Source organism: Gorilla gorilla, chromosome X, assembly GCF_029281585.2.
Source record: "Gorilla gorilla gorilla isolate KB3781 chromosome X, NHGRI_mGorGor1-v2.1_pri, whole genome shotgun sequence".
NCBI lineage: Eukaryota > Metazoa > Chordata > Mammalia > Primates > Hominidae > Gorilla > Gorilla gorilla.
This window is the reverse complement of record NC_073247.2, coordinates 33,855,698-33,873,753: the sequence shown is the minus strand read 5'-3', so window position 1 is coordinate 33,873,753 and position 18,056 is coordinate 33,855,698. Positions and strand designations below refer to the sequence as shown.

Genomic DNA, 18,056 nt, shown 5'->3' with positions numbered 1-18,056 from the left:
GTACTGAATGCTTGTCATCAAAATATGCATGAGAATACAAGCACTAATTTAACTGCCCCTACTACATGCCAGGCACAATTCTAGGCTCCTTATACAGGTAAACTCATTTAATCCTTGCAGCAAATTACAAAGTACTAGCTTCATTTTACAGATGAGGAAATACAGAGAAGCCAAGTCACTTGCCCAATGTCACACAGATAGTAAGAGGGAGAGCTGGGCTATACCAGGCAGTCTGGCTCCAGAACCTGTGCTCTTGGCCCCTCACCATACACCTCTAGCCATCTGAATACCTAAGGTTCTTGTTAGCAACTAATTTCTGAATTTATGCTTTTACTGCCCCACTCCTAAAAGCCACAAATGGTCAATTTCAGATATGTACGAGTATGTGTAATCTACCGTCTAAGATAAGAAAACAAGGTAGTCGAGGGGTGTGGTGGGAGTAAGGGAGTTAAATGAGCTACTACCACGTGTCAGGGCTTCACACCTTAAATTCTCTCAACAAGTCACTTTACAGATAAGAAAACAGGGGCTCAGGGAGGCCATGTAGGTAGGAGGAATGGCGGGGCTCATCACTGTCTTTTTGCAAATGGCATATCATGTTACTGTTTCAGTGGTAGCTACACAGGTCCTTAGTTTAACTGTTTTGACTCACCAGTAGCTTATCCTCATGGTGGCTTTGCTTTCTCTGTATAAAATGTGGCCCGTGTGCAAAATGAGGCCAGTGACAGACATGTAGTTGACTGTTAAGTAAACTAGTACATCTACGACTGTGCTTAGCACTGAGTGGAGTCTCTCAAGAGTATAGATAGCCATTATGACATATCTGATGAATGAAGGACATTTCATCTGTAAAGAAGCTAGAAGTTAGCATGCACAGAGTTGTTATACTGTAGCTGTGCCACTACAACTCATTACCTTCTCCATGATCCTGATATATTTTCTCTCAAATCTGTGCTAAATAGACTATCTGTTAAGACATTTTGCTGTGCATGTGCCTGGATGAATGGGATATTATGCTTTTAAAACAATGTCTGAGGGGCACTAGCTGTCAAAGTGCTTTCATTAGCACAGAGCATGAGTGGAGAATCCTAATTCTCAGTGGCCCCTTGCCCCACATCTCTTATGGGTACCAACCCACAGGATCAGAAAACATTTCATTGTATTATGTTTGGCTGAAATAATTTGAATTCCTTTATATAAATATGTAAACACACACACACACACACACACACACCCCCACCCACCCACCCCTAGGAGGCTATTTTCACAGCCTCATCATATGCTAAATGTTTGTTTTGATGCTTTGGGATTAATGGTGAGCAAAATGTCTTCAATGATTTTAAGCTGTGAAAGTGTGTTTTTATCAATTCTTCTCTAAGCATGGCCCAGTGAATTTTGATTAAAAGAACTCCTAGTTACAAAATATTTCAAATTATAAAAGGTTATTTTGGAAGAAAGAAGAACTTAGAGGAATTTAAAGACAGAGAGTTTTGATAAGCACTGAAGAAAGACTTTGGGAAAAGATTCAGAATACGCTAGAAAAGGAGTGGTATTGAAAGCATGCCTAAGTGTAATATTTAGTGCATTGTTTGTTCCCATGAGCAGTGTAATAAATCTCCCTTAAAGTGATTACTAAATATGTCAAGAGAAAAAGATTGCCAAATAAGATGGTGTTAAGCCACAGGGCTGAACCCAATTACAGTAAGGGGATATTTTCCATCCATTCTCTATGACGACCATGCCCTGCTGGGTGGGGAGTTGTAAACTATTTAGTGATCTTCCAACTGTGCAGGTCTACTGCTATGACCCCAGGACCATACATCGAAGAAAACAGACACCATGTTAACCCGCGTACTACAAGACCATAGGAGGGAATCTTGGAAAATGAGAACCTTAATGAAGTTTGAGAGGGAAGGTTTCTTAACTCAGTTCCAGAGCTGCTGTAAGATGCAACTGCCTTGACTTTCTGATAGAGTGTTGGGTAGAACATGTCACTCTTGCTTCTGAGTGGCAGAGTTCTGCAGAGTGACAAAGCAGCCAGAGAGAGGGTGTTGGCTGAGGCCACCCACCTAGCAGGGGGAATCTGTAGGATTCTACTGTGGAATAAGAGGTGAGAGGATAATAAGAGTTATAATAAGGAGTTGAGACTCCCTTCTATGACTTCTGCAGTGGCTCAGTTCTGATCTTTGGTGCTTATGAATACACATAAGCACAGACACAATCCACTCTTGGAAATCCACATAGCCATGGGCAGATATACTGCGCATGCTACCTGAACATCTACCTATACCGAGTTTTAGAGTGTCCTGATTTACTTTCCTAAAAGAACCCCATTCAAGGCAGTAGAAACATGAGTGGATGTTCTAAACTGTAGTACCAGATATATTCACAGAAGGAAAAGAAAGCCAGCGTTTGAAGCTATGCTTCAGATAAACCACAAAATGGACAACTGTGATCCATATAAGCTTGTTATTGAACTAGGTAAGAGAGACTCTTCTCAGAAAAGAAAACGAAGGAAAAAATGACACAAACTAATTGTCCTGACCCTTAATGTGGTCTAAATCTGTCGTGTGAAATAACATATAATCCATGTTTCTATAACTATGTGTAGATTCTAGATTAGTCATTCAACACACATTCAATAGGTACTCATCAAATCTACTATGCTGTCAATAATAGGATAATTTTCCTGAATTTAGCGTGCTTGCACTCGCGCGTGGAAAAAATCACGAGATGCAGTGTCCAAAACAAAGGGAAAATCCTAACAGTAAACAACGCCAAGTGCTTTGTACTAGTAAAGCCCGAACCAGTGTCAATTTCAATAACAACATTTTTTATTATTATTGTATTTGCTGCCAAAGAGGCCAAAACTGAATGTTAGATTGAGATTAGTTTTAAGGCTCTGAACACATCACGTAAATTATTAGCTTCTTTGCTCTCATCATTCTTCAGGTTAAGAATGATAATGATAATAGTAATTAGTTTTCTAAGTGCTTTCTATACAGTTAAAAAATGTATTTAAAACAGACGCTGTGGCAATGGCGATACTATTATCCTCATTTTATAGCTGGTGCAACTGAGGCCTAGAGACTTTCAATCACTTACCTAAGATGAGCCAGTAAATAAGGGCAGACCTGATTCTCAAGTCTTACTCCACAGCAGGACACTTAGCATAGACCAACAAATTCAGCAGTGAGCATGAAGACAGCTTGGGGGTGGATAAAGAACTGTCAGCCCACCTGCTTCAAGTGACTGGCAGTGGATATGACTGAGCTATGGGATGGCCGCAATTGGAGATCTGGGGTCCAATAAGAGAGACCAGAAATAATCCAAACAGCTAAACTCATGTTCAGACAGCAGCAACATTACATGGCAGTATTAACAGGTAACGAAGGGGATGGGTTTAGAGTTTAACGATTTTTCTTAATCTCCATCCAGCCTCTGGTGTTGCTAAATAAAACTTTTCAAAGACAGGCTTCTTAAGAAAAATGGTCCTGGGGCACAACGGAATCCAGTAATAAAAAGTTTTGGCTTCTAGTGTGGCTTCCACTACCTACCTTAAGAGTGTCAGAAACTTCAGGAATCCCACTCTGCTTCTTTAAGTCTGAAACTTCAGGTCTCATATTTATCAGTAAAAAAGGGTGTTGGTCTAGCTCATATTTAAGGACAGGCCCTTCCAGTTTTAACACTACATAATTCTAAGATGAGTGATATCCACAAACTACATAATGAGACACCAGGTGAGAGAAAGTTAACTTAATAAATATCAAATTGAACATTATTACAGCTACTTGAGGTATGCTTTTCTGACACACTGAAGTTCTTTTTCAGGGCAATCCGATCTGATAGATGAAACCCAGAAGGAAAACAGGGTAAAGAATGTAGGTTTACTGGAAAAAAAAAAAAAAAAAAAAAGATTTCCCTCTCTGAGTGATTTCCCATTCTGGGGAGGCGTTGGCTCTTATAATCCCCTTCTGCCAGATCCTGGGACAAAGCCAGTGTGGGCTGCTTGGTCACGACAGGCCAGAGTCTAATTTCCTCTCTGCCTCTCCTTGGCACACTTAGATCTTCCTCAGAAGACAGCAGGGACACTTTGCAGAGGACAGTACAGAAGGGAGGAAGGATGTATCTGCTCCTGAGTGGTGATTAACACAGGAAAAATACCTGTGGGTTTAGAGGATCTTATACAATACCTTGCAGGGTTTTGGGGTTTTTTTTTTTTTTTTTTTGTATTTGTTTCTTGTTGAAAAGGGAGGAGGGAAGGAGGAAGGCCACTCTGCCCATGCAGGGCAATTAACATGCTCTGGGGTCAGCCTCAAACAGTCCCCAAGCAATCTCATCTGTGAGGGAAGACTCGGAGTTCGTATGGGTTCCCCATGTCGCAGCAGCATGGAGCTCCAGTCACCTCCAGTGGGAGTTAGCCTGATGACGCCCCCTTTATAGGCTGTCTTCCCTTCCTTGTCTCACGTTTCCACCCCCTTCCCACTTCTTCTACTCCCAAATAAGCTGCATACATTAAAAAAATGTAAAAAGGAAGATTATGATTTGACTTCTTAACCTGTATCATCCGTCCCCAAATATTACCTTCCAAGTGACACAATCAAAAGTGCTTAAAAATGCTTTCAAGGAATATCTGTTTTTCACCCCTAAATGAAATGTTCCCTTCACTGAATCCCTCCAAACTACATGTCTTGATCTGGGTCTATATTCTGCAACTGTAAATGGGTAGGTGCTAACTGGCAAGGTATCCTCACTCAGGACGCAAGAAAACACCTTGAAGTGGATGGATCTGGCTGCAGCAGTTCATAAATTACGCTAGCTCCCTTGGTGTTATGTTCTGTCTTTGCATGATCTCACTCTCACCCACTCTCTTTCCTCTTCTTTTAATAGAAATGCATTACATCAGAACACCAGAAGTCGCAAGTTAGGGATTGTTACCGTGATTCATTTGTAGTGCAGCCAAAAGCAAGTTAGTCATCCCTTAATAAGTGAACAGAAATATCATCCTGCCTTTGAAATATTACATTTCCAGAGGACACCAAATTTAAGCTGTGGATATAGCCAAACAAGTGACTATCTATCCACACACTTCCTCTGCACATGTGTGCCTGGTGCCATGCTCACCTGCTCCAGTGACAAAAGACAAATGGTTACCTCTGTCAGTAATGCAATGCTAGTGCAGGTCTGGGAGAGTTGAATAGTTCTGTTTTGCTCCTTACTCTACGAGGTGGTGAACACTCTTATTGCGGGTACTGACACTGAAAAGCAGCCAAGACAGCCCTTATTGTAACTCTCCAAACAAGCTGAGTTTGTCTTTGCAGGCTTGGCTGAAAAAACAAGGCAGCTTTAGATTTGAAGCAGAGAAATCTGAGATTTTAGAAACAAAAAATAGTGATGGTGAAGGAAAATGCAATTGCAGTATCTCACTGCAACTTCTGCCTGATTCCACACTGGTATGGATAAGACAGTCAGTACAGTGAACCACAGGTTCAACAATCTCTTTATTCCCGTAGTCTGGGAGAAAATTTCACTTGGTCTTGATTTGTGAAAAAATCCTTCATATTATGAAGATACTTGGCAGTCTGTAAAGTTGAACTTTCTGATTAGAGTGTTTAGAGTGGCTGATAGAGTGGCTATTTTTAAATTCCCTAAATCCTCACTTGAGTTTCATGGTCAAGCTTAAACTGTAGTTGAGCTAGCTTGTGGGTGAAGAGTTTTGTTGGATAGCTCTAAGAGGACCCGATGCTCACAGAAACAGGAGAATGTTAAAGCTGATTGGCTGGACAAATGGCAAAGGGAAGTCCCAAGGAACCAAATGTTTGGGCTTGGGAACAGGCAACAGCTGTTACAAGATTTGATTAGCAGACCACAAATAACCATGCAAGGAACAGGAAAAACAGGATGCCAAGGACATTCAGGTCTAGAGAATGACCAACCATGGACCTGAATGGGAGGAGCACTGTATCAGGAGTCAGAAGGCTTCAATTTTAGTCCTGGTTCTGGGTCTTGCTGACCACGACTTAGAGATAAACAAAACAATGGACCTATGAAAACACGTCACTTCCCTGCTTTAAATTCCCCTAGAGTTCCTCATCATGCTCAGAGCATTGACTTTGGCCCCTAACATGAAACATTCTCCTTGCTGACCTCTCTGGACTCCCATCTCGCTATTCTCACATTGCAGTGCTCGTCTTGCTCTTGATTCTGCCTGGGACATTCTTCTTCCAGACACTTACAAAACTTCTGTTCTCACTGCCTTTACTTCCCTGCTTAAATGCAATCATCTTTCCTGAGCTCACCCTTAATGTTAAAAAAAAAAAAAAAAAACTAGTATGTTTGCCCATCACCATCATTTCTTGTTTTAATTTTTTCATGGTACCATCATGACATGACATTATCATTATCTCTGTTTTTATTCTGCTGCCCCCATTGAAATATGAATTCTGTCATGCCAGAATGTGTTTCTGTTTGGTCCACCTCTACATTTCCATTAACTAGAACAGTGCCTGGAACACATAACAATTGTGAAGTAAACACATGAATATAATAATCTCATGAGTAAAGGGACTTTAGTTTGTCTCATCATGGGCATGATGAAAGCCAAATGAGATGATGAGTGTGCATGCATTTTGTCAACTTTTGAGAGCTACACAAATACAATTGTATTATTATACAGCAGGAAGCATGGATGCTAGCTCCTCTGGTGAGTGGTCTTACAGCCGTCCAAACGTAATCTACAATTGAGTCCTGGAGCCCCTAATCCTTCCCGACTTGACAATATCTTGTGCTTTTGTGGGAGGGTCATGGGTTATGAGGTTAGAATGCCACAAGTTCAAATCCTGCCTCTGTTCATAACACAGCTGGGCCCTGCGCATATCCCCTCATCCTTACCACTTCAGTGCACATATCATACCTATTTCCAGCCTGATGTGGAAATACTGGGGCACTAACATACTATCTCAATTCTAAGCAGGCTGGACCTATGACTAAAGACAGTCTGTGTATGAACAGCCCAGCTCACATGTCCTCCTAAATGGGATAATCCTGCAACATGTGTTCCTCACTGTTTCCCAGAGTTCCCCAGCAGGATTAAACTCCAGTTGCCCACAGAGTAGCTGGCTTGACAATGCCTCCATAGCCGACGGCTTTTCTTCCCTGCCTCATGATGCTGTTCTCTTCTGACTGCTTCCTGGGATTATCTTCCAAATATTCTACTCTCATGAAGTGCTTGACTCCAGGTTAGCTTCTGGGGGAGGTCCAACTAAGACAGTGAATTTAGGTTTTTAATTCAGTTTTGTTATCTGAATTATGGGAATAATCCTTACCTCATAAAGTCATTATGATAACCTATAAAAGGTCGTCTGGCCTGGCATTTAGTATTAGGTTAAACCATATGAAATTGCCATTTCTATAGGTTGAAAAGTAGTTCAATAGCGGCAATTTTATGTGAGTCACCTAACTGAGCTTTCGTCAGTGTTTGTTCTTTCCCCTCCTGCCTCTCCTCCTCCCCAAGAGTCCTGTCAGAACCTGAGCTTCCTGAGGGGGCTATCAGACAATTTTGTTTGGTTTCCAAGAGACAGTTTGGTGGTATCAGGGCAGGATTTTAGAAAAAAGACAACAGTTTTGGGCTAGGAAGGATCTCAGAAATCTTCTCATTCCCTTTTCCACAAGCAAAAACAGGGCTGCACACATTGTGGGCATGAGTCCCTATATGCGACTGGAATTCACAATTTTAGTAGTTTTAACTTATGAAAAAAATCAAAATGCCATATAACCCACATCCCCAAGATATTTGAAACTGAATAATAATACTGTTAAATCAAAAAATATATAAATGTCTTCATCAGATGAGCTCTTTGGCAATATTTTTTCCTTGAAAGGATTTGCTATGTTTCTAATGGGCACTGAACTTGAGAACAATGGAAATTATGGCTGATGAAAGAAAAAATAAGAAGAAAGTTCCACCTAATGATATGGTAACAGCTCTCCTTAATGATGGACCATAAGCCTTACCAAGGATGAGTACTTGTAATTCATAAAAGAACGTATTATAGGACCAGTGCATTTTTTCCTGACAATAATTCTTCTCTGTTCTCAAGGTTCTCATACAAAGCTACTGCCCTTAAAAATCACAGGAGCATTTCAGCCACTGCCCTCCCTTTCCTGATCTGAAAAGAGGTCTCACAGGGCAAAAGGTCAAACTATGATAGTTTCTATGACTCGGCTTGCAAAGGCCTCGACCCTTCTGGGAGGTACTGATGTTGGTGGCATAGTTTGGCATGATGGAGTCAGACTGCCTAGGCTCAAATCCCAGCTTTGGCACTAAGGAGATGTGTGATCCTGGACACTAAGCTATTATGTAATGGCTATCCCTTGCCTCAGCTTATTCATCTGTAAAATGGGGCCAATAATAGTACCCATCTCATTAGGACTGTTGAAGGATAAATCAGAAATTGAATGTAAATTGCTCTGTACAGTCTCTGACACACAGGTGGTACTCAGTAAATGTCTGATAGCAAAGACAAAATGAACAAACAGAAAACCCCATTTCTATCTTCTGTTGTGTCTTGTCTACTTCAACTTTCTTTTCCTTTAAATAGTGAAGCTTCCTCCATATTTCTTGAAAAGTATATTCAATGAAATGTAAAGGTGACCGACTTTTGCTCTCATCTTTGCTGAAAGACTAAGGGGTAAATGGGGTTAGAAGCATGGATCAGTACAAATATTTGAAGAGAGCAGCTGAGTAGTATGTGTTTAAAGTTGGCACTCCTTAATCCCAGTATAAGCTCCAAGTTTGAAAATTGTCCCATCATCTGCAGGTTAGCTCTCTAGTTCGATAGCTGTGCACATCAATTAAAGGAATCCAGTCTAGGCAGGAAAAGATGGTGGGGGTAAAAGAAGGAAACTAAAAGGTACTAAGTGCTTGCTAAGTGCCGGACATTGTGCAAAGAATGCTACAATCTGTCATCTTATTTAACCCTCACAGCAAATCAGGGAGGTAGATATTACCCCTCCATCTGCGGGTGAGGAAGCTGAGCCTCTAGGAGCTTAAATAACTTGTCCATGGCCACAAATTTAGTAAGTGGATCAGCCCAGATTTAAATCCTGGGCTCAGAAAATTGTCCCCTAATGAGAGTTCTTCTGGAAAAGTAAAGACTTTATCCCCTAATCTCTGTGCTTTGGACATTTGGATATTGATAAATTTGCTTTCTGGTATTAGGCTTAAATGTGGTCAACTCACAGCAGGAGACGGTGATGAGGCAGCAAAGTCGGGGGTCAAACATGACAAAGCAGTCTAGAAAAGCAACAAGACTCCGACCAGTACTAAACAGTAAAACCCAGTGAATGCCAGATATTTACAACAGAAACCTCAGAAAGAAGCCACAAGCCCATCACCAATGACAAGCATGCGCAAACAGCTGGAGATGAAGAAAACAGATGTGAAAAGAGAGAAGACTTTCATCAGTCAAAATAGCATCTTTTGCATCATGTATGTGTCTTTTTTTTTCTCTTTTGAGACGGAGTATTTTTGCTTTTGTTGCCCAGGCTGCGGTGCAATGGCATGATCTCGACTCACTGCAACCTCTGCCTCCTGGGTTCAAGCGATTCTCCTGCCTCAGCCTCCCGAGTAGCTGGAATTACAGTTGCTCACCACCACGTCTGGGTAATTTTTTGTATTTTTAGTAGAGATGGGGTTTCACCATGTTGGCCAGGATGGTCTCGAACTCCTGACATCAGGTGATTCACCCATCCTGGTCTCCCAAAGTGCTGGGATTACAGGCGCGAGCCACCGCACCCGGCCATGTATGTTTCTTATATAACCCCTTGACCTCAGAAACACACGAGGCAAAAGAAAAAACAAAACAAAACTTTACAGAACATATTTGTATAAAGGGGCTTGCGGTGTGTGGATTTACTGAAAAGATCAGATTGAAGTTGGGGGTCTTATAGGACTTGGGTATCATCTCTCCCCACAGGGGGTTTTACACTAGAATATATATGCTTCATGCGGGCAGGGATTTTGTCTGTTTCACTCAGTCCTATCCCAACTACCTAGAGTAGTGCCTGGCACATAAAAGGAGCCCAACAAAGATGTGCTGATGAAACCTTCAGTGTTTGTTCCTTCTTGCTGATTTATATTTCTCTGGTGACATTGAATGATACTTCATTTGTACCCAAAGGCTACTGTGCTACATGCATATCATTTACATCTTAAATAAACAGATGACATTGAATTTGGTCCTGTTGCTTACATGCTGCAGACAAATGGCTGATCTCATTAGACAAATGGATATGGTTAAACTATAATCTAAAAAAATAAGAGCAGAGAAACAATTTAGGTAGGCAACTGAGGTCTGAAATAATTATGTGCTACGCTTAATCATAGGGTAGTTTGAATTTTTCAAGTGTATTTGTTTTTCGTATTTCTTTTTATTTTGAAAAGTTTTTTTTTTTTTAAATACAGAAGTCTGGAGACTATTATAAGAATTTCTGTGTACCTACCATCCATGTCTATCTGAAGATTCTGCTCCTCCTGTTAATGCTGTTGATGGGTAGTGTGACCATATAATTTATCATCCAAACTGGAACACTTTTGGGAGTGCAAGAGGGCAGTGTTAATTTCACAGGAACAATAGGCATAAAATGGGACTATCACAGGCAAACTAGGTTGTATACCCTTCCTATCTCTGGATGTCTCAGACGACGCAAGCACTGATGTAACTTCATCTGCTTATGCCTCACAGCCGACCTGAGGTGACAGTCCTTTGGTTTGTAGCCCACTGCTGCTGATGGAACCTAGAATATTGCATGTGACACTATCCTGTCATCATAAAGGTCTCCAGGAAAATAATTTGGAAAAACTCCTCTTGTCTGTAACCACTTCCAACCACACCTATGCTCCCACTATTGCAACTTCCTTCCACGTCAAGACTCGGATGTTTTTGCAAGATTCAGTTATCCTGCAGCCTGGTTTTGCTTGCTACTTTAGAGGTGGAGTGCATCCATAGGACCCTCAGAACATTTCATCTACCTTCCCTAAGCACGCCAGCCCTACTGAAATTGACAGATAGCGTCTACTAAGCTGTCTCACTGGCATGTGGCTTTTGGAAGTGATATGCCCAGCCCGGAGCAAAGATTGCTTTCATGTCCAAAGATGTCACTCTGGTGATTCTATCTTGCTTTAATGGTGACAATGGCTTGCTAATTTGGCTAACGAAAATTTTCAAGGTTTGCAGATGTGAAGTCTCTGATGGGTCTCAGACACTGGGCAGGTGGGAGGCCAGAGGTTTTTTGCTTTGTTGAGAATTAGAAGTCATGCTGATAAAGTCTTCTGCACTTCATCACCAATTATAGCAATGATGCATTTACTCAACATATATTAAGGGACTACACCATACTGGGCATTACGTAAGCCCTGGAGAGATAAAGAACATTAAGACATAACTTTATCCTCAAGTAACTTAGAGTTTAGTGGAGGGACTTCAGGCAGATTCTCAGAATTGATTAGCGTAAGCGAACCACAAAGTCCAGTGAGTGTTACAGTGCTATGATAGGAATAGCTAAAGGGGTATAGGGAGTCTAGTATGTTGGTGTCCAGGACATATGCGTATGTGAGGGGGATGCAGGGGTGTGTGTGTGTGTGTGTGTGTGTGTGTGTGTGTACCAGGAGCATGTGTGTAGCAGTGGTGAGTGTGCAATAGAATAAGAGCTGGAAAGGAGACAGGGGTCAGATGAGGGAGGATCTTACTCATTCATTGAAATTTATTAGTTACTATTAGTAAATCTTACCTCAAGCCATGTGAGCAAGACAAACATGGTTCTGCCCTCACAGAAAATTCAAACTGTGGGAGATAAAGACAAGCAACAAGGCAATTATAAAATCTTTGTGGAGTTAAGACAAAAGAAGTGCAGAGTATTAAGGGAAGGGCACCCACACTGGCCTTGCAGACATCAAGGACGATTTCTAGATGAACTGACTTCTAAATTAGGACCCAAGAAGGAGGAAGAGTTAATTATGGGCAGAGGTTTGGCTCAGGGCGTGGAACTGGTTGAGAGTATTTCAGGTGGAAGCTAAGACATGGGCAAAGTTTCAGAGGCACAAAAAAGATGTCAGGGGAAATGGAAGTAATTCAGGCTGGTAGGAAAATGGAGAGGAAAGCCAGAGGGGCAGGCAAAGTCCCAATCACACAAGGCCTTGTTAGTTGAACTTGGAAGACAGACTTTGTCCTGTGGGCAACTGCGAGCCAATCAAAGATTTTATCAGCGGATCAAATGATCAGAAGTGTGTCTTGGGAAGTTCACTCTGCCTCCAGTGTGGTAGCTACATTGGAAAGGATGAAGAGTGTAACCAGGGAGACAAAATAAGACACCAATGTAACAACTAGTTCACTGATGAAATGAAGGTCTGAACCGTGGGGGTCATACTAGCTTGAAGGAGACAGAAGGTTTATGCCTTTACTTTTTTATAGATCTGGACAGCTTAGCCAAGGCAATAAGCCAGGTAATAGAACAGGATGACAACTTTCAGCTCCATGGTACTGATTAAACATTTGGGCTGCATTTCCCAGGTTCGGGTCTTAATGTGCCATCTATCAACTGTAGATTTATAGATATGTAGATTTAGCTGATGTGTGGCTTTTCAATTTTCTGTATGTACACTTCTAAAGTGCAGTCATAGACTATACAAGCAGAGAAGTTCCTGGCCAATTGCTTTAAGTTCCTCTGCAGCAGATGCAGTTGGCACCCTGCTCATATCCTCTAGCCCTTATCTCTTGAGAGCACACCTGCCCGACTTCAAATGCCAGCACCCACACTTCTTTGTCACAGAGCCCACTTCACCATCTGCTTGGCAGGCCAGAAGTGCTGGGGAATTAACACTCCTTAGGAGCATCCCTCAACCAATGACAGATGGGACTTGGCCTATAAATACCCAGCTCCCTCCCCATGGGTGGGATCACTTTGGGGTGAGTGTGTTTTAAGCTGGTTCCCAGAGCTTCCCCCAGTGTGACTGTGCTCTGGTTGCCCACAGAAGTGGCCTGCTTAATTATATGCCCTTTTAGGCTCCTTCCTCTTTCTTTCTCTCCCCTCTGCTCCCTTCTGTTTGCCCTACACCTCCCAAGTAAGCTGCCTTTACTTGATTTCTTGTTTCAGGATTGGCTTCTGAAACACAAACTAAGAAAATGTCCAATAATTCTCATAGCCTCTGGAATTCGAGTTTCCCAGTGTCCTCAAAACACTAAGCCATTCTAAAACCAACTCCCCAATGTCTTGTATTATTTTCACACAGCCATATTTGAATACACAACACTCGACCCTTAGGGAATAAAGCTAGGATCTTGTGAGCTTCTCTTCATACTCAATCTTTTGATGGTAGGCACATTTTTATGACGATGAACACAGTGGGTATGCAATAAATATTTCTCCAAGTGGCCCAAACCAGTTCACGAGTGTAGATGGCCTGATGCTGTCAACTGCATTTCACCCTCATTTGGGACACAGTCCAATCTTTTCATTAAGGCTTAAAGCTAATCACATGTTGGGTGTAGGGTATACTGCTGATGAGAATGTACCGTAACTCTTCAAGAAGTGCTTAGACCTGCATCCTGCCAGGAATGGAGAGCTGTGAGATGGCATGATCTCTTATTTTTCTTCTGGCTGATGATAAAGGAAGCAGGCATTTGTTTGGCTTTTACTTTATTTGGAATAAAAGCTTAGAGACATAGTTAGAAGCCTCTTTGCAACCTTCCGGATCATCTCAACAGGTAAGGTCTCAGGCTTCAGTGTTCTCTGTTGACAGCAAATGCTGGAATATTGCCCAAGTTGGATGAAAGTCCCTATCTTTACATTTCTGGATTTCTGCTGTTATGGCAGTAGGTGTGTGGGAGAGACAGCTGATGTGTTCACTGGATTCCTTCCCAGGCAGTGATGTGCCTGGGGAGTATGTGCTGATGGAGACAAATTCTCCATGCATCGGCATTGCTGCCAGTACAGGTGCTGAAAGTCCCCACGATGGCAGAGAGTTGGATGTCAGTAAAACTGGGCTGATTTGTCTGCCAAGATTCAGGCTGCCTTTCTTCTTCCTGGTACTCACCATTGTTGGATGTTCTGTATTGCTGGGATGGTAGTCTAACTCTTCCACCTTACTGACAGGGTCACTGAATACAGTGTGTGTGTGTGTGCGTGTGTGTGTGTGTGTGTGTGTGTGTGTGTCTACACTCTTCATAATTAAGGTATGATTTATATACAGTACAATGTGTAAATGTTAAGTGCATATTTAATGAATTTTTATATATAGATACACATAAACATTGCTCAGATCAAGACATAGCATATTTACAGTACCCAGAGGGCCCTCTCATGTCCTTTCCCAGTCAATACCCCCACTATCCCCAGAGGAAAGCTATTCTGACTCTATCAACTTCAGCTAGTCTTGCTTATTCTTCAGCTTCCTAAAAATGGAATCACGTAGAATACACTCTTCTGTGTCTGCCATCTTCTACTTAACTGGCCTGTGAGATTTATCCATCTTGTTGTGCTTATCAATACTGTTATTTTTATTTATTTTTGCTGTGTAGTATTCCATTGTGTGAAAATACCACAATTTACTTTTCCATTCTCCTGTTGGTGGACCTTTGGGTTGTTTCCAGTTTGGTTGTTCTTTAATTAAAACTGCTATAAACTTTGTTTTACATAGCCTTTGGTAGACATATGCACTCACTTCTCTCAGGTGTACATAGTGGTATGTTGGTAAATGTTGAACAGTCAGTTCTATAATAAAAATAGCTTGACTTCCATTCCAAGATGGCCGAATAGGAACAGCTCTGGTCTGCAGCACACAGCGTGATTGACGCAGAAGACAGATGATTTCTGCATTTCCAACTGAGGTACCTGGTTCATCTCACTGGGACTGGTTGGACAGTGGGTGCGGCCCACAGAGGGTGAGTCGAAGCAGGGCGGGGCAACGCCTCACCCAGGAAGCGCAAGGGGTCTGGGGATTTCCCTTTCCTACCCAAGGGAAGCCATGAAAGACTGTACCTGGATAATCAGGACACTCCCGTCCAAATACTGCGCTTTTTCAACAGTCGTAGCAAATGGCACACCAGGAGATTATATCTCACGCCTGGTTCGGCAGGTCCCATGCCCATGGAGCCTTGCTCACTGCTAACACAGCAGTCTGAGATCGACCTGCGAGGTAGCAGCCTGGCAGGGGGATGGGCGTCCGCCACTGCTGAGGCTTGAGCAGGTAAACAAAGCTGCCCTGGAAGCTCAAACTGGGCGGAGCCCACCGCAGCTCAGCAAGGCCTGTTGCCTCTGTAGATTCCACCTCTGGGGGCAGGGCATAGCTGAACAAAAGGCAGCAGACAGCTTCTGCAGACTTAAAAGTACCTGACTGACAGCTCTGAAGAGAGCAGTGGTTCTCCCAGTACAGTGTTTGAGCTCTGAGAATGGACAGACTGCCTCCTCACGTGAGTCCCTGACACCCGTGTAGCCTAACTGGGAGACATCACCCAGTGGGGGCCGACTGACACCTCATACAGGTGGGTGCTCCTCTGGGATGAAGCTTCCAGAGGAAGGATCAGGCAGCAATATTTGCTGTTCTGCAATATTTGCTGTTCTGCAGCCTCCACTGGTGATACGTACAGTCAAACAGGGTCTGGAGTGGACCTCCAGCAAACTCCAACAGACCTGCAGCTGAGGGACCTGACTGTTAGAAGGAAAACTAACAAACAGAAAGGAATAACATCAAAATCAACAAAAAGGATATCCACACCAAAACCCCATCTGTAGGTCACCAACATCAAAGACAAAAGGTAGATAAAACCACAAAGATGGGGGGAAACCAGAGCAGAAAAGCTGAAAATTCTAAAAACCAGAGTGCCTCTTCTCCTCCAAAGGATCACAGCTCCTCGCCCGCAATGGAACAAAGCTGGACGGAGAACAACTTTGACGAGCTGACAGACGTAGACTTCAGAAGGTCGGTAATTACAAACTTCTCCGAGCTAAAGGAGGATGTGCAAACCCATTGCAAGGAAGCTAAAAACCTTGAAAAAAGATTAGATGAATGGTTAACTAGAATAAACAGTGTAGAGAAGACCTTAAATGACCTGATGGAGCTGAAAACCATGGCACAAGAACTACGTGACGCATGTACAAGGTTCAATAGCCAATTTGATCAAATGGAAGAAAGGGTATCAGTGATTGAAGATCAAATTAATGAAATAAAGCAAGAAGAGATGTTTAGAGAAAAAAGAGTAAAAAGAAACGAACAAAGCCTTCAAGAAATATGGGACTATGTGCAAAGACCAAATCTACGTTTGATTGGTGTACCTGAAAGTGACGGGGAGAATGGAACCAAGTTGGAAAACACTCTTCAGGATATTATCCAGGAGAACTTCCCTAACCTAGAATGGCAGGACAACATTCAAATTCAGGAAATACAGAGAACACCACAAAGATACTCCTCAAGAAGAGCAACCCCAAGACACATAATTGTCAGATTCTCCAAGGTTGAAATGAAGGAAAAAATGTTAAGGGCAGCCAGAGAGAAAGGTCGGGTTACCCACAAAGGGAAGGCTATCAGACTATGAGCGGATCTCTCCGCAGAAACTCTACAAGCCAGAAGAGAGTGGGGGCCAATATTCAACTTTCTGAAAGAAGAGAATTTCCAACCCAGAATTTCATCTCCAGCCAAACTAAGCTTCATAAGTGAAGGAGAAATAAAATCCTTTACAGACAAACAAATGCTGAGAGATTTTGTTACCCCCAGGCCTGCCTTACAAGAGCTCCTGAAGGAAGCACTAAACATGGAAAGGAACAAACGGTACCAGCCACTGCAAAAACATGCCAAATTGTAAAGACCATCAATGCTAGGAAGAAACTGCATCAACTAATGGGCAAAATAACCAGCTAACATCATAATGATAGGATCAAATTCACACATAACAATATTAACCTTAAATGTAAATGGGCTAAATGCCCCAATTAAAAGACACAGACTGGCAAATCGGATGAAGACTCAAGGCCCATCAGTGTGCTGTATTCAGGAGACCCATCTCACATGCAGAGACACACATAGGCTCAAAATAAAGGGATGGAGGAAGATCTACCAAGCAAATGGAAAACAAAGAAAGGCAGGGGTTGCAATCCTAGTCTCTGGTAAAACAGACTTTAAACCAACAAAGATCAAAAGAGACAAAGAAGGCCATTACATAGTAGTAAAAGGATCAATTCAACAAGAAGAACTAACTATCCTAAATATATATGCACCCAATACAGGAGCACGCAGATTCATAAGGCAAGTGCTTAGAGACCTACAAAGAGACTTAGACTCCCACACAATAATAATGGGAGACTTTAACACCCCACTGTCAATATTAGACAGATCAATGAGAAAGAAGGTTAACATGGAAATCCAGGAATTGAACTCAGCTCTGCACCAAGCAGACCTAACAGACACCTACAGAACTCTCCACCCCAAATCAACAGAATAGACATTCTTCTCAGCACCACACCACATTTATTCCAAAACTGACCACATAGTTGGAAGTAAAGCACTCCTCAGCAAATGTAAAAGAACAGAAATCACAACAAACTGTCTCTCAGACCACAGTGCAATCAAATTAGAACTCAGGATTAAGAAACTCACTCAAAACCACACAACTACAGGGAAACTGAACAACTTGCTCTTGAACGACTACCGGGTAAATAACAAAATGAAGGCAGAAATAAAGATGTTCTTTGAAACCAATGAGAACAAAGACACAACATACCAGAATGTCTGGGACACATTTAAAGTAGGGTGTAGAGGGCAATTTATAGCAATAAATGCCCACAAGAGAAAGCAGGAAAGATGTAAAGTCGACACCCTAACATCACAATTAAAAGAACTGGAGTAGCAAGAGCAAACACATTCAAAAGCTAGCAGAAGGCAAGAAATAACTAAGATAAGAGCACAACTGAAGGAAATAGAGACACAAAAAAACCCTTCCAAAAATCAATGAATCCAGGAGCTGGTTTTTTGAAAAGATCAACAAAATTGATAGACCACTAGCAAG

The 18,056-nt window shown here is 42.1% G+C and overlaps 1 protein-coding gene across 1 annotated transcript in view; it reads right to left on the bottom strand.

Annotated features, from left to right (window-relative positions):
- PTCHD1 (patched domain containing 1) overlaps positions 1 to 18,056 on the bottom strand; it is a 68,800-nt gene that overhangs the window by 25,002 nt on the left and 25,742 nt on the right. The window lies entirely within an intron of this gene.